Genomic DNA, 18360 nt, shown 5'->3' with positions numbered 1-18360 from the left:
TCAAATAAGAACAATACGAAGATACATTCGGGGTAGGGCGGGATTCAAATCCTCTACCTCCACGCTACAGAACGTTTGGCTTGTGGTTGTGGTTTATTTACGTCACACTGGAGCTGCACAATGGGCTATTGGCGACGGTCTGGGAAACATCCCTGTGGATGATCCGAAGATATACCATCACAATTTTGATCCTCTGCAGAGGGGATGGCACTTCCGATTCGGTAGCCCAACGACTTGCTCGCGAAGTCTACTTTACGGTAGAACAATTTAACGAGGACCAATGCTGCACACAATCAGTTTCTTCGTAGACTGATCCAAGTGGTCACCCACCGGCACACTAACCGCAACCAGTGATGCTTGACTACGGTATTCTACTGGGAACCGTGTCTTAACGATCAGTCCACTGCGGGACCTTTATCAAGCAGAAAGACAGATAGTACAATTCAAGTAAGGGCAATACGAAGATACATCCAGGGTAGGGTGGGATTCGAACCCGCCACCTCCACGCTACAGAAAGTTTGGCAGGCGATAACGTTCGGCACAGGGTGGCCCCAAAAACGCGAATAGCATAGATCCCCTTTACCCATCAACTCAACTCAACTTTGACAGACAATAATTGCCAATCGTTATCGATATGAAGGGATATAAAATACGGGGCAAGACTGGTACCCAACGAGTTCTTCATATCTCTGCTTTGTCATTGCTTCTTTTTTTATGAGTTGGTAGATAGTGTATTTTGTCCAGCTTTACGTATCAAGATGGATTTAGTACGAAAGGATTTAGTCCGGTGCTTGTTTTTTTTTTCGTCTCAAAGAAATTCTACAGATCTTAAAATAAATGTTCGCCAGCTATTATGGAATTGAAGGTAGTTTATCGATGTCTCATCTGACGAGAACTTTAAAGTAAGTTTTTTTCTATTCTTCGCTACTTTTACGTACTTAAAATTTTTCGTGATAAGTGATGATATTCTTGTAATTCTCCAAAATTCGGAATTTCCTTTAAGAATGATTAATATATTTCTTTAATTAACTTGCTCTCTAGTGAAATTTGAAAAACTTTTTTTTAATGAGAAATGGGCTTTTTTTAATGGGCTTGCTGAAAGTATTAGTTGTTAAAATTATTTTTATATCATTGAGTAAAACTGACTATGGTAACGAGGTTAATGGGTTAGGTAAAAAACTACTTCTAAAATATAAAACGATATAAGTTTTAATATATGAGATGAATGAAATTACGATTTAATTTTTGAAAGTTTCTTATATTAGCTCTTACGTTAGGGGGTAGTTCTTACCGTAGACAAACTATAGGTTTAAAAGTCCGATTCATTTTTATTCGGTTTTGCAACACCATTTATGAATCTGCGATCTTTTCACTCCTTTTCTGCTTTTTTCCTTAGACCAGGGAAGTAAAATTTCGTTATGCCGTTAATTAGTCTGCATGTAGTTAAGCAAATGTTTCAACCTTCAACCAGTGTGATCAAGGCAAATGATTTTTTTTCGAATTTAAAGTAAATCAATACTTAACTATTGTGAAAAAATTTCTCTCTTGAAATGTGATTATTTTGTGTGCAAATTTTGCTCTTAATTCTTGGTATGAATAATGGTGACTAACTGGCTTGCAGGGAAATTTTAACCGTAGCAACTTTAGCAGAGTTAACACTTAAAAATTAGTGGTGTAAACAGCCTGTTGTGCTTTTTAACTTTTGTGCAATTGTTTATTGTAAAAAATGCATTAACTCTTTTTTTATTAGTGGTACTCAGCGTAACGAAATATTAGAAAGGGTACACAAGTCATAAGTTTGGGAAACACTGATGAAAAGGAATGAACTATAACTTCCTAGAAGGAGGTTTGGAAGTTTGCTGCCTACTTTAAATTTCCTTCGTAGGTCAACCTTGACTAGCTGCGAACATCAATTTACAATTGTGTATGGCTCCGTGGCAGAATTGCAGGGACACTAAGACATTGTCGCAGAACGTTAGAGTTCTTGCAGAAAGATTTTTCTTTTGATAAATAAAAAAAAAATTCTTCATTTCTGCAGAAATTTTCACGTAATATTTGAATCGTGCATTTAAATCACTTTTTGACGCGCTCAATTTACGCAGATTGTATCGTAAATCCAAGTAATGTTTCTATTTTATTTTCGGCAGTTATTGATGTCTATTTTCACGCGGATTTTAGATATCCCGATATATTTCAAACTATAGGAAACATTCGAATCGCGAATTTGAGCATTTATTTTTTAAGGCGATAATTTATCCAATTTTTAGCGGTTATTGCTATTGATTTTCTAGCTTTTAAATCCGATATTTTTTATACGATATAATTAACTACTACCTAATCTCGAAACTAAACACTCATTTGAGGAGTCTGATTCTCGTGATTTCGTTGTCTATCTTTTTTTTTCGGCTATCACAACTACGGATTTCACGATTTTTAATAATTATCTTTATTGTGATAATTGCTTACAATATGCGAAGAATGAAATAATTTCTGCACCCCCAACAACATGCGAGAATATCACCCATAATAACAGAATAAAAATTATTACACGTTCAATTTAAAATATATATATTGTAAACAAAGCACTTTTGTTATTTTAAATTAGTAACATATATGTTTAAAAGTATCTTGCCGTAAGATATTATTGCTAGAGAGTTTTGTCGCGGATAGCTCGAAAAAAGTTTGCCACAGGGATGGGTTCTTCGGTGATTTTCTATAACGAGTAATTTTCATGACTTCTAAACAGTTGAAATGTCATTCAGACTAGAAAAGAAGTGTGTCAAAACTGTAAAATGAACAAAAATTTTAAGTCTTTAATATCTCAAATTCCTTTCAGAATTAGAGATTTTAATTCAACCGCATGAGCACCGAAACTCTAGTATTGTCGCTTTAGTCTACATGGTGCGTAGCGTATTTCAAAAGTAAGTGCTTAAAGGTGCTTATTTTCGATTTTCGTTATTTAAAAGCCTTTAAACGTGCTTTTTTTCATTGGGTGTTTTTAAAAAGTGCTTAATTTTCCCTTTTCAAAAAGGAGATTCTTTTTTCGTTCCCATGTCTATTTTCGCCACGTATTATGTAAAAGCATGCTTTTCACATTGTTCTATTCAACTTCTTCACTATTCATTTCGGCGTACCGTCGGTCCATAGCGTATGAAAGCGCCAATCATTTTATATGTTTGAAATACTTGCGAGTTCGTATGTGCGTCTACTGAGCTGGGTTCGGTGAGATTATTGCCTTCTCATGTGTAACTCTGCTGCATTTTGCAAGATATTCTCAATTTCAGTTTTCATTTTCCACCCTTTTCATATCGAACCGAAAAATCTCATTTTATAACGGCTAATATAATCAAGAAAAGAGTTCTTTGTCTGAAACTAGTTATTTTATCACGATCAGCTAAAGTCTTTGAAAATTATTTTGTCTTTTGTTAATGTATGTAGTGCTTAAAATATTTTTGGGTGCTTAAAAAGTACTTAAAAGGTGCTTATTTTTTGTTGAAAGATTTGGCTACGCACCCTGGTTTAATATTATCGATTTATTAGTCGTAAGTATAAAGCGTTCATCAGCCAACTTAAATTATATTACGCGAAAGTATAAAAAAATATGCCACTATATTTGCAGCAATTTTATATTTTTAATGACATTTCCTATTTTCATGCAGGATCCAAGAATCTACCTTAAAATTGATGTTTGATACTCTACTACCTGAAGTTGATCATTCGAGATTAAAAATCTATTCCTTGCAGAAGAATGTTGATTATCAGATTTAGATGGGTAAGTAAGTTTAGATTTATTTGGATCTAATTAAGAAATTGTTTAATAAATTTTATTTAACACTAGAAAGTCTTGAAACTTAATAAATACCTAAGTTTCCCAAAAGCAGTAAAAATGACTGTCTTGTGAAAGAATAATGTATAATGAAATTCGTTTAAAATTTTCAATATTTTTATATATTTGCAGTTATATAACGAGTTATTAGTAAATATTAACAATAAAAAAAATTACATGATGTACAAAGTCACAACATTCTAAGAAATTGTGTCATCATATACATTTTTGTTTTTCTAATTGAAGTTAAAAAGCAGTCAAAATGACTTCCTTAGGCATTCTAGTGCTAATGTATCTATTCTATTTTAGCATTTTATAATGTATTTAATTATAAAACACTTTACACATTCAACTATTCCATAAATAAAAGTAAATATTTAAAGTATTAGACTAGGAAAAAAATAGGTTATTTTGACGAAAATTTAGATTCTTATTAACCTCGTTTGAACGTTAATTAATTGGATTTTCAAAACCCTTCAAATTTTTGATCTCCGACTTTTAGAAATGATAGTAATTTTTCCGTACTGATAAATGAAAATGAAAGTACGTCCTTGGCCATATTATTAGATGCACTATAAGATTCCACGTAAAATCGTAATTATCAAGTGATACTGTACAACGTTCGTGTATTAATTGGTTAACATTGTAATGAAATATGTTAAAAATAAATACAAACAGGAAGTATATAAAAATCTCTACCATTCAAACCAATTACATGTGTGTTTAAATATAAAAGTATTGCCTATAAACTTTTGATTTGACAAATATTTTATACATTTTTAAACAGGGTATCTTCTACATTTCAGATTTTCAAATTCATTATTTTTCATGACTTATTAAGGTTACTATTTTCCCAGACAAAAACCGCAATAAATTAAAAAAGCATTATAATAACATTAATTGAAATGATAGGTGTAACCAAAACTGTTATACTCTGCATCTTGATTAGATTTTAAATTTTAAAAAAAGAACAAAGAGTTCAATTGTGGGTGACAAATTTCGTTCAATACCGAAATTCATGACTTTCCACGATTTCTCATGACTTTCCAGGTGAGCAGATATTTTGTTTAAACTTTACATTAAATTTAATTTTGAAGCCCTGCTTAAAAAATTTAGCCTTAAAAATTGTGTAAATCCTTCCACGATCTCTGATGGTAAGGAGCTTCTAACTCATGAACCGATAGAGGATATTTTACGTAAGAACTGTGTTGTCGGTGCGAGTGAAGAGCAGAATTAGGAGTACCAGTCTATACTTGGGTAGCATCATTGGGAAGCGAACGATAGCTTTAAAACTAATTAAAAACAGTGGTGGCTCCCCCATCACTGCTTTTAATTGGTTTTTTGTCTCACTGAAAAACTGAACTTGTTTGGACAAAACTTTGTAACATTAGTATTGCGTTCTATGTAACTTTCGTCATATCTAAAACTTACGCTTAATTTAGTTTCTTGGTTGGAGATGTTGAACTTCTGCTGATAAAATCTCCAACTGATCAGGATGCTAATAAATTTAGTCATCTGGCATAAAGCTCTACAGTCTAATATTCGTGAAAGTTCTTATTTTAATGTTCCCTCACGGTCTAAAGATAAATCTCTCAATTCCGTGGTTACTTAAAGTTTTGGGTAATTGAAATTTAGACTAAGTCATTAAGTTTTCATTTGAACTTCGTCTGCATTAGGATATATAGATTACTCCAGCGTTTTGAAAAGTACGCACATAGCTCAGAGGTCCTACAAGCAGGAATTAAATGTTTGGATTAATATGATCACAGTTATAAGATTTATGAATTTTGTTAAATGCAGACTCTGGATATGCATTTAAAGGGCTGTTGTCTACCAAGACCCGAGATATTGCATAACTAATACTTATAAAACTTTACTCTTCTCAATATCAAACACTGCCTTTGATTAGAGTGAAATTATGTTAATTTGACCATAAGAATAAAGACATTTTGTATTTTTAAAACTAGGCGTTGTATTGAATACTTCATCGTCAGATTCCTTGAAGACCATGTTTTCAATGATCTCCATCACTGAGACCTAGTTACCACGAGGCCTGTTGTCTGCCATGATCTCCATCACTGACCTAGTTACCATGAGGCCTGTTGTCTGCCATGATCTCCATCACTGACCTAGTTACCATGAGGCCTGTTGTCTGCCAAGATCTCCATCACTGACCTAGTTACCATGAAGCCTGTTGTCTGCCAAGATCTCCATCACTGACCTAGTTACCATGAGGCCTGTTGTCTGCCAAGATCTCCATCACTGACCTAGTTACCATGAGGCCTGTTGTCTGCCATGATCTCCATCACTGACCTAGTTACCATGAGGCCTCTTGTCTGCCAAGATCTCCATCACTGACCTAGTTACCATGAGGCCTCTTGTCTGCCAAGATCTCCATCACTGACCTAGTTACCATGAGGCCTGTTGTCTGCCAAGATCTCCATCACTGACCTAGTTACCATGAGGCCTGTTGTCTGCCAAGATCTCCATCACTGACCTAGTTACCATGAGGCCTGTTGTCTGCCAAGATCTCCATCACTGACCTAGTTACCATGAGGCCTGTTGTCTGCCAAGGTGACCTACTTCAGTTGCCTAATCGACATAACAGAACACGAGGTTTATTTTTATGTTCTCCTTAAATAATGTGAAAATTCCATCTTCGGTATTTTGGTTATTGAAATTTAATTATTTTCTCTGATAAGAATTAAGCTATATAAATTTTTAATTAAATCTCAATACATATTTATAATATAAATGCAATTTAAGTGCACATCGTTTAAAAATTTATTTCAAATATTTTTATTAATCGTAAAGAATATTTAAGTCTTATTTACCTAAACATACCTTTTTCTATTTATCATATCTAAAAATTATTATTCATAAATTTTTTTGAGTCGTATTTACCCAATAAATATCTTAAATTAAATTTAAAATCTGAGTCTCTGAAAATTTGCTGCACCTTTAATCTATCAGCTATGTATTATTTATACGTACTGTTAATAGTCTTAACATTTATAATACAAGCTTATTGTTAGCTATTCCTCGCTATCAGCTGTGTGCATAATATTTGAGAAAAATTAAACCTTGGCGCAAAATAACTAATTTCGATTTATTTGTGCTTTTTTCCCTTCAAACTATTGTCCAGTACACCAACTAAAATCTAAAATTTGTATTCAAAAGAATTGTTTTAGTGTTTAAATTCAAATCATTAACTTCAGAGAATTATTAAAAATTAATACTTCCGTTCGATTCTCAGACGAAACATATTTAGATGAATAAAACTTTATCTAATTTTATTTTGGTATTACAAATTTTTAAATATCCCTCTTCAATGTATTTCCCCCAAATACATCATAGGTTACTTTCACATTTTAGAATCTGTTTAAGTAAATGTGGGTTAATTTCAAAATCTACCATTTAAAATACACTTAATCTGTAGTTTAAGCAAAACTTGTGTGTAAAAACAGATCTGAGGAATTTATATCTAATAATCAAAATCTGATCTCAGATTTGCAAGCTATTATTAAAATTAACTATTTCTTAAACTTGCTTTATTCTTTAGAGAAAAAAATTCCAGCGTGCAGGTAAAAACCGGTATTTATTAAATCAACGTTTTAAAACTGCAAGACTCTTTGAGGAAACGAGTTATTTAGATGGCGGAAAAGCAGAACATACAATATCGCAAATTTAGTGTCTCCTTAATAAATCACACGGTATAAAATTGATAGATATAAGAATTAATCTCTCCTCATCAGTAAAGCACATATTAAATACTAGTTTACGTATTTAAGGCAACCCGTACTGTTCGAAATAGAAATCTCATCTTACTATTCCGGATCTGTCGGTTTGTGTACCTATCACTTAAATTATTTAAAACCCTTCATGCTAAAGACTCGCTGTAGCGTCATAGCATCGCATACTTCAAATTTTATTTTTGTCCTAATCTTAGTTAGCTTCGATGGAAGACAATGTTGTATAGTTAGCACTTCACACATTAGGTCTTATTCTTATTTACGTAACTGTATTAAGGTAAATTTCGCTCAACAAATATAAATTTATAATTTGTCTATCCTTTATGTAGTATCCATCGCAATAACAATTCTACGTATTTAGTCTAAATTTTAAAAGCATTCATGTGCTTTGTATAAAGTTTGAGAACGAAACTATTATAAGAATATTAAGGAAAAATCGAGTGTCTAGTAATTAAGTTAGCGCAGCGGAACGCGGTAGAGGTTTGCTAAAGAAATGTTCTAATTTTGTCACTCAAAATAAAACTCGTAGCTTTTAACACGCTTTGGCGTAACAGAAACTTTTATCTGTAGTTAGTACTAATTTTACACATTATCGCATGCTTTGAAAATGATAGATTAGTTTGAAGTTTGGTAAATAAAATATTTCAAATTGTTAGTTGATTTTTCTTAAGATAACGAAAATTATATTTCTTATAAAAAATATTTGATACATTAATAAATGGGCTTCTACAAAACTAGTCTTGTTTTTTAATCTTATTTCTCTGCCGAGTCTATTTGCATAACGAAAATCTTTAAATGAATATGCCTCAATTTGCTTCATCTCCCCTCTTAAATATTTATAGCAGTTTTGATACATATTCAGTGCTTAAAAGTATATGTTCAACGCTGAATAATATTTATTACGGATGATTCGGCTCGTTTAGTTATGCGAAATTGGCTGTGGGCATAGCACGTGATAAAAGGATATTTTAAAAGAATCTGTTCAAAAAGTAAATTTGGAAAATTTTTGAATTTTCCCTTTTTTAAATGTAAATATACCTGGATGAGCAAATTTAAAGCAATTCATGTTTAATTAATTTCGTTATGCATTCATATCATTTATTCATCATGCTATTTCTGGCTAACTACTAACATCAGACTAACTATAACATATATTTTAACCATAAGCTAACATCAATTCATTGACTCGGCGGCTAAATAAGTTTAAACAATGGGACATAGCTACGCGGTATAAGCTATTTTATTTAGAGTATACTTAAAATTTACATTTTAAAATTATATAAAATTTTTATAAATTATGAGATAGTAAAAATTTTTAAGGTTATGCAGTTTCGATCATTTTCAGTTATTTTTCCAAGTTTAGTGAAAATAACGAGGAAAAAACGTTTAGAAATACTTATTAAAATTCAACTTTGCTCGAATTTTGAAATTTCTAATTTAGATAAAATAAAAATTTTGTAACAGGTGCATTAAAGATACGCACAAATTTTTAAAAACATGCTTCTATTTTAATAACTATAAAAGATAAAAATTTAATTTCTGACTTTGTATAAACTGAAACAAATTCTTAACTTGAAAGAAATTTTAAAACTAGTGATTTTTACTAAGACAGGATGTCTTATTTCTTAGACCAAAAATCTAAAATTAATAAAATACGAAACAAATTCAACTTTTTAGCTTTAATTTTGAAGATCTCTATTAAACAACATAAACAATAAATACCCTGAAACAATCTTATATCATAGTACATGCACCTTTTTAAATGCGTAGTCTTGTAATTATCCGTTTTGTACATTTCTGAATTGTGTTTTCTTATCTAGATTCCTGAACAATAAAATATAAAGGGAAGCTTTTAAAATTTTACTTATTTTTTCATTAAACATAAAAACGTGTTGAAAAGGCGTAGGGTTGAAATTTTTCCCGGATTAACTCTTTTGCACAGTTAATTTTATCACAAACTGTTCTTATATTGCGTATCAAGCATAAAAGTCTCTGCCTATTGAGGTTCTATTAGTGATTTTACTGTTCGGCTACTGTTGTTGAACTAAACTATTTGTTTATGTAAGTTAGATCAACTTTAATTCGGGATAGTCCATGACGAACATATGTTTTGAGAAATGACAACTCTGGTAGTAATTCTCGTTATAACAGCCACTTCATATGCTGTTTTTGTCGCCAATGCTAATATAAAATCCAAAGTTTCCTTAAGGCTGTACTGTTTCTTTTAAATATACCGATCCTGTGTAAAAGTGCTACAAATATAGGTTATTGGTCAGAAAAGGCAAAATTTCTGACAGAAAATTGAATCTACTATTTGAACAGAAGCCGAAACAATCCACGAGGTAAAGTTAAAAACATGCTATCTTAATGTGTTCCGTTTTAAATCTAACAGTAATATTTAGATTTTTTTTTTTTTCGATTTTTCATAGTATGTTGCGATTGCGTTTAATACTTATGAATTAATGACATAGATAACAATAAGCTTGTTGAATATTTAAAACTTGTATGCAAAAGTATTATATAAAAAGCAGATTTGCAAATTCCGAGAAATGCTTTTTTTAGTCTTCAAATTCATTGGTTTGAGTTCTATCCTAAGCGGATCATTGTTAAAACTGGCAAGAAATCTTCTATGCAAATATAAATTCAGTAAAATGTTATAGATAACTCTAAATCGGGAACATATAATACTAATTTTGGAATCTCTAACAGTTTTGAGCTGACTTAAGTTAAATAGTCTATGATGTAAATTGTGAGATCCAAATTACAACTGTATCATTTTATAGTTGTCGAGAACCAAATTTAAACCTGAAAGCACGTATAGATTAATAGACTTCGATTGAAAGACTGCTGAATGAAAAACAGTCAGTACTACCGCATTTATAGTCGATGATATAGCAGATCTACACAATTTGGGGATATCGATCTGCTGCATGAGTGTTCAAGTGTGAATCGGAAGCTTCGGAATGTTCTAGACTAGTGTGGATAATGACGTGGAGGTGGTAGTCGGCCGTTCTGCTTTCTCGCCATGTTTCACACTCGTCCAGCCGTCTCGGAACTTCTCGATTCACACATGTGCGCTTCTGTAGTGGATCAGTATCCTTGTGCTGTGTAGAAATCTTTAACGGCAGTCTTTCTTTAAGAACTTGAAACTAGTTATTCTTTTTTTGATATGTACTCGTGCAGCTTTGACTCTAAACAGAATAAATAGGATACAACAATGACTTTTCGAACGAAAGCGTTCCCCGGTATCTTCAGACTCTATACTGATCGTGTTTTAAAAAATCAAACATTATCTATTTTTTGCTCAAAACACTAAGTAGCTGTAAATCTTTAGGATTTTAATATACACCAGCAGGTAAAAAAATCCGTTCTTGAAAAAGATGTACCTAATTTCTTAAAAAAATTACTTTTTTTAACTGCCCTCTTCTGAAAGTTATAAATTAAGAGTTTAAATTTTTTACAGCCTTATAACTTGAATTGAAAGTAAAAGGTAATGCCAATCTTATGTAAAATTGCAGGCTAAAATTTAATCTAAAGAGAAACTCAATGTGCAAATCTGCCTTTCATATAAATTAGTTTAAGTTATATTTTGAACATGTAATTTCTCAAATTTTTCAGAAATTAAGTTTCAGGTGCAAGAGACTTTTCAATTTTAAAATGAAATCTTAAAAAAAAAATTTTAAAAGTTTTTTTAGACATTATTTAATGTGACAAAATTGAGAATTAAATTTTAATGCATTCAGGTTCATTATTTTTGTTCTGATACATATTTTTACAAGGTGAATTTTCAATAGATTATAAATTTTCATGACTCTCGCATTGTGTAATTATCAAAGTTGCCGTTTGATAGCTTATTGAGTACTTTAAGAAATCCATGTTAATATTTCGTTGCAAGTTTAATGTGAAATGTTGCTAAAAAAACTCCATTGTAAATGTTAGAGCTCCATGTAAAATAAGGAAGATATTGTTCAAAACTAATTTGTAAATGAGACGCATGTAATGCCTAGATGCAGTTTGAACTATTTGTAATTATAAAATGCTTTAATAAAAATATTTGATCGACAAATTGGTTAGTTTTGCTTTTGTTATACATAAGAATTTCTTTTTATTCCAGACTAAGTTATTCAGTTTTAAATTACTATTTTACAGATTAATGATATTCAAATTTATCTTGATTTTATTTGAAATTTGCATTAGAGAAATATTACGATGTTAGTTGAACTCTTCTCTAAATACTTTACGGATAGTTATCAAAGCAAATGTAGATTTCATCAGAACAGACTTTAGTTCTGTGTTGAGACACTAGACAAATATTTAGAAGCATTTTATGCCTCTCAACATGTACACTTTTTAAAGAACTTTTCTTAGTGAAAAATCTAATTCAAACAAGTAGACATCGACAGTAAAATTCTCTTAACTGACAAGAAGAGGTGCTTTTATCTGATACACTTGTTATTCTTCATTACTCTCGAGAATTGAGACCCAGATTATGTTCTTTGACGCACAATTTTTATTAAACAAAAGGGGCTGACCCCCTCCCCTGTTCACTACCGCTCAAAAACCTCTGATTTCATCGCAATAGTTGCTGTTTATTGTCATGCTGTTTAGTGCGTTGCTGTTAACGGCTTTTCTTTAGTTAAAATTATTCACTTAACATATATGTACTAAAACTAATTGTGTTTGCTTACGCTTGTGCCTCCTCGTACCCACGTCCAAATATTATCTATTGGTATTATAAATATTTTGATTTAGAGTTGAACAAAAGTAATTTTTCTAAGTAATCTTTTTTTATAACGTTTATATTGTTCAAACAAAATTGAGTTCACGACCGTAATTTAATTTTTTCGCTTATCAATCGGGCAGATATGTTAAATACCATTTTTGCTTGCATCACATTGTGCATGAAGCTGATCATTAAGTCTTATAACAATATATTAATGTTTGCACCAAATAATTAATAAACGCTTAATAAGATTAGACACCTTTTTAAATAGCTTTATTTTAAAATGTAGCCCAGAATTACGCAATTATAATAAAATAAAAAAGCAATTCTCTTAGTTTTAAAGCTCTTAAATTAAAAGTGTAATAATAGCAGTAGAGAAAAATACCTTTAAATTAGGGATACAAACATATTTACAGAAAAACAATACCATTTTTTTAATGCTGATAACAATATGGAAATGAGTGAGGAAAAAGCGGATGCTACCACTTGATTTTTGCGGTCAATTAAGTGCGCTGACAACAGGGAAAAAATGTCAGAAAATTGTGTTATGTTATATCTATTTCATACCTTTTAAGTGTATTGTAAGTTCAAAACGAACGAAAATATATTAAGCATTTTAATTTTTTATTATAAAATGCAGAATTACAGCATTTTTTTTGCTCCTGTAAAGGTAAAATTTTTAAACCGCTTCTCACTTCCATTATTTACAAATTTTCTTTTATTTGCAGTTAATTAGAACTAAAACAGTTATTCGTCACTGAAATTTATGTAATTAATGAAATATAAAATTTTTGAAATATGACTGAAAATTTCTTATTTGGATTTTGTATTCTAGTATAAAGTACCGATAATCTAACAGATTTTTCAATAACTATTAAACTGTCTTTAGAATTAAAAGTATCAGAAAATATTTTTACTTGTAATTAGAGAGATTTAAAAATATATAAAAGGGAAACCGGTGTCCCATCTGCGTCGAAGGTTTAAGAATTTTTCTCGTTTTGTATTCGTAGTTCGACAAACTAAATTCCGTCATTTTATCGAATTCTTTTTATTCATTGAAAGCTCTTTTGAACTTTGTTACCAAATTTAAAAAGTTTTGGTATTTAAAGGTTAGACTAATAAAGTTTCTTAAATTTTTTTTAAAAAAATATTTTTAAAACTTTCAAAATCAAAAACTTCAAAACTTTTTGGTAAAATTTTGTGACTAGTTTCAATAGAACAAAATTTACTGAATGAAATAAACTGTTCAAATGGTTTACTTATTCAGAATTCATTTTTAAATACTGAGGGAAGAGACCTTTTCAAAACCATTCTTAAATCTCATTTTTAATTTTTCATTATTTCCCGAACTTAATAATCTAGTTATATAAATTCTCATAAGCAATCTACTGATTAAGGGTACACATTTCCAATAAATGAAGTGTTCTCAATTCTCTGACGCAGAATTTTTATTAAACATGTGGTACTTTTTCATTATATTGTATAAAATTCAAAACAATTGAAAATATTATAGTTAAAATTTTGATCATTTATGATTATTAAATAGAGAATTCCGCATCAGTTTTTTGTTTCTGCTGTAAAGGTAATTCATCCAACTCGGCTCATTTCTAAATTTACACTTATTTTAGGTTAATTAGATCTAAGAAATGGTCGTTAATCATTGAAGTTTCCTTAATTAACAAAGTCAAATATTTAATTTTTGACTATAAATAAAAGAAATTAAAACTACTTTTTGGATTATGTATTTCAGTACAGATTTCAGATTATTTAACAGATTTTTTAGTAAATATTAGACTGATTTTATGATTAAATATACCGAAATATATTTTTACTTGGAATTAAAGTGTCAAAAATACAGAAAAGGGAAACTTTGGCTCATCTGCGTCAAAGGTTAAGGAATTTTTCTCATTGTGTATTAGTAGGTTAACAAACTAAATTCCGATATTTTATGCCATTCTTTTTATTCATTGAAAGCTCTTTTACACCTAGTTTCCAAATTTAAAAAGTTTTTGTATTTAAAGATTAGACTAATAAAGTTTCGTAAATTTTAGAGCATTTTTAAAACTCTCAAAATCACATTAAAAAATTATTAAAATTTTGAGACAAGGTTCAATAAAACAAAATTTACTGAATGAAATAAACTGTTCAAATGGTTCACTTAGTTTCTTCAAAATTCTAATTTTCCAAATGCTGAAGGGGTGGAAAAAGACCTTGTCAAAACCATTATTAAATCTTGATTTTCCATTATTACACTAACGTAATATTCTAGCTATATAAATTCTCCATTATGTTAAGCAATCTCGATCAAGATAATTTTCTACTGACAAAAGTGTCTGTAGACTAACAATGAAGTTTTCTGAACTATTTTACATTCTCGAAATACAATTCTACTTGTATTAAAACGGCATATAGTTTCCATTGCGCTTAAGATTTCATAGCTTTCAAAGCTTTTGATTATTCTACAAACGCAGATCCTTGTAAAAGTACTAATTTTTTAATTGAAATTCTGATTTCCTTAATTAAAGTTACAAAAAACTGCAACAGAAAATCTTAGCAATTTATATTAAGGTCTTATGACTATATACCCCAGGGACCAGAGCTTTTAACAAAAAAATGTGATTTTTTACATAGAAATATGTAGCGCTGAAACTCTTTAAAAAATGTGAGTTTAATTCATATTAGGATTTAAAGAATGCATTTCTGCTGGACTGTAAACGCCAGATAAAGCACGAATACTTCAAGAAATTTTTTTTAGAAGTAAACTGTTCAGACTCTTTAATTGTAATCATTGAATAGAAGAAGAATGTGAGAAAGTTTCCACATTTCTAATCAGCAATTTTTTTATTACCTAAAATATACTCAGTTGGTAATTAACATCTCACGGTTTTTTTTTTATTTTTATTAATGTGGATACTTTTTTGCTGGTTTCATTTGATGCTAGTTTTCATGGAAATCTAGGTTTAAGCACTCTTCATTAAACTCAGTTGGAAAGCCAGAATTTCTGGTGTCTGTGAGGTAAAAATTACCATTTTTAAATCACTAGGGACTCCTTTCTCACACTACTCATACACAGCACAAATGTTCCGAGCAGCTTTTGCTGCCTTAGAACCTTAATTAGAAGCAAAGAGAAAAGTGCTGAAAATTCTCAACTGGCCATTCCATTTTAATGATCTGAAAATTACCGCAAATTAATTCGAAAACAAATCAGTCTCTTTCGAATGATCTGAAACATTATGCAACAAACAGTTAATAAAATACGCAAAATTGGAACTTACCGACCCAATAATATTATTCACAGGTGGGTAGGTAGAATGGATAATTAAATTAAGCAATCACGCAACAGCCAGATGTGTCCAAGGGTCAAGGAGATTAAGGGTATATAATTTCGTAACCAACAGCATAATTATGGGAATGTGGGCAAATGCCTCCTTTACATTTTAGACAAGCTGTTGCCTTTTGATCTAAAGTTATATGAGGTTCAAGTCGCCACTAAGGATTAAACCTTCCCTCTGGATGTTATGTGGTTTGGTACCTTTATAAGATAAAGTTTGACGCAGCCACAGGATATTAACCAGTAATAATACTCCCAATCTAAAATGCCAGCTTACCTCAACAAGAAAACATAGTATGTGGCATAGGGTCAAGCTTGATCGTACATTTTAAATGGCGATTTACCCTTAGATGATAACTAAGTATTTAAACTTTTGTTAGAATTTTTCATCATTTCATTACTATTAGAGTGTTCAGATTAAAATTATGACTAACTAGTTTAGTGTTTCAAGTAACTGCTAAATTTTTAAGTGTTTATTTCTAACAAGTGTGTTGTGCTTGCATCAATCTAGGTTACTAATTTGCGTTCATTCTCCCATTCGAGGTAAATGGGCATTTTTGGACAATTTTTTTGAAAGCAATTTTACAAAGTAAAGTTTAAATAAAAATTTTTTTCATTATTAATTTGTTGGCCAGCAGTTGAATTATACTAGCCTCAGAGTTAATCAGAATAGGTAAAAGTACAATAAAAAAATGTGCAAACTGAAAAACAATGCCAACTAGTCCCCGCCACCAGTAATAGTCAAAATTTACTAATAAATCATCCAGACAAAACATAATTATTTTTAAGGGAAGGGAGAAAAAAATATCAACCCAGATAATACAGAATTAAAATTTCTCACACACTGCTGTCACAGGCATTCGCACAGAATACATTACTTTGGAGATGTTTTCAAAGCAAAACTATAATTGTTACAAGACCGTCAACAATATCACGCACAGCGTTTTCCTGACAATGCCAAATAAGAATTTTCCAAACAAGAAAACGGATGGAGTAATGGTGATCCACCCCTTAACCTACTCCGAGTATACCCAGTTGTTGTTTTTTTCTAGTGAGGAGGGGGCTATGCTGTCAAGCACAGTTTTTGCTATCGGCGATCTTCCTTTAAAAACAAAGCTACAATACAAAAGCCGTAGTTGAATGTGATCCAACTCCATTCATTGAGAAAAATGGTATTAATTTTCATGTTTATGCAAATCATTTCTATCTTATTTTTAAGCTAATTAAACCCCCAGTTTATTTTTTCTTACTCAAATAGACGGCACTAAAAATTAGACAGGATAAGAAAAACAATGCATTCATTAATCCTCAAGGTTCTAAATGTCATAACGAACAAGAGTACAGTTACTAAGTAAAGAGACAGTTAGATTTGAACTATGCATGAATACAGCTGAAACATGTGAAATAAGAACAAATAATGGTATATATTAACAGACAAGTTAAAGCTTCGGTTTAACAATGAAAAACATTATTCTGAGTCGAAACGCACAGTGAAAGAAGGCAACACAGTGAAGCAGAAGAAAATGGCAAACAAGTAATAATAATTAGAAACAAATAATAGAGCTCGAAATAGGGAAATAATTCTGAAAGAATGGGATACAAGTAAGATTATATATACAAAATCATAGCCCATAGCTCCGTAGCCCAACCCAGAAGATAAAAAATCTCCTGAATCAACCTTTTGGATCAACTAGCAGTCGTGGCAAAATTTTTGCTGGAACCAATTCACAATTGTGTTTCATGGAGAGAAAAAACATGAAAACCTACTAAGATAAACTTGGCAGGAAGGGGATTCAAACCCCTGATACGTCAACTGCTGAGAATATTTTACGTCAGCACTGTGGTCAGTTCGAGCTGGGAGCACAATTCAAATCGATCAGCCATGGCTTTGATTTGTACCTAGATCACTTCATTGAAAGGCAAGCATAATATCCCCTCTGTCACGGTGGTTATTTTATGTAAACTCCTGTTTGTGAAAATTGCAACACCGTGAAGGAATCTTCATAATTGAATGAAATTTAATATCCAGTTGAGTGGTAGTGGTACAAATAAATGATTAAACTTTCAAAGCAAACAAACAATAAAAAGAGATCGAAATCAATATTTTGTGTAATCACCACGCTCCGCAATAAGTGCTGCTACACGACGTGGCATGGAGTCAAGCAAACTTTGAATGTCTGTCTGAGGAAGACAATTCCATACTGTTTGTATGCGTACCCAAAGATCGTCTGTAGAAGCATCAGGACGAGGATTACGAGCGAGACGCCGACCAACGAAATCCCACACATGTTCAATCGGTGACATATCCGGGGAATACGCTGGCCAAGGAAAAAGTTGTACCTGTCGCGATACAAGGAAGGATTGAACAGTCCTAGCAATATGAGGGCGGGCATTGTCCTGTTGAAATACTGCACCTGGCAAGACTTGAAGGAAGGGAACAGTTTGGGGCTGTAGAACTTCACTGATGTACCGGTTGCTGTTCAGATTACCCACAATTCGTAGCAATTGAGATCGTCCATGATATGCTATGCTACCCTAGACCATAACTCCGGGTGTTCGTCCGCTGTGGCGTTCGATAACGCGCTCCGGAAGATGCCGTTCCCCGGCATAGCGTCTGACACGAATGCGGCAATCATGGTACCACAAATTGAAGCAAGATTCGTCAGAAAACACGACACGCTGCCAATCAGCAAGCCAGTCCTTATGCTGGTTGGCCCATTGCAGACGC

At 31.5% G+C, this 18360-nt stretch overlaps 1 long non-coding RNA gene across 1 annotated transcript; it reads left to right on the top strand.

Moving 5' to 3' along the window:
- Positions 1-671: 671 nt before the first annotated feature.
- Positions 672-8154, top strand: LOC147812659 (uncharacterized). The gene is made up of 3 exons (XR_015433348.1): positions 672-902; positions 3660-3772; positions 5794-8154. It is a non-coding gene; the product is annotated as an uncharacterized LOC147812659 (long non-coding RNA).
- The last annotated feature ends 10206 nt before the right edge of the window (positions 8155-18360 follow it).

The sequence above is a fragment of the Parasteatoda tepidariorum genome, chromosome 4 (assembly GCF_982258835.1).
Source record: "Parasteatoda tepidariorum strain Cologne lab strain chromosome 4, Ptep-v5.0, whole genome shotgun sequence".
In the NCBI taxonomy this organism is placed as follows: Eukaryota; Metazoa; Arthropoda; class Arachnida; order Araneae; family Theridiidae; genus Parasteatoda; species Parasteatoda tepidariorum.
This window is presented reverse-complemented; position numbering and strand designations above follow the sequence as displayed.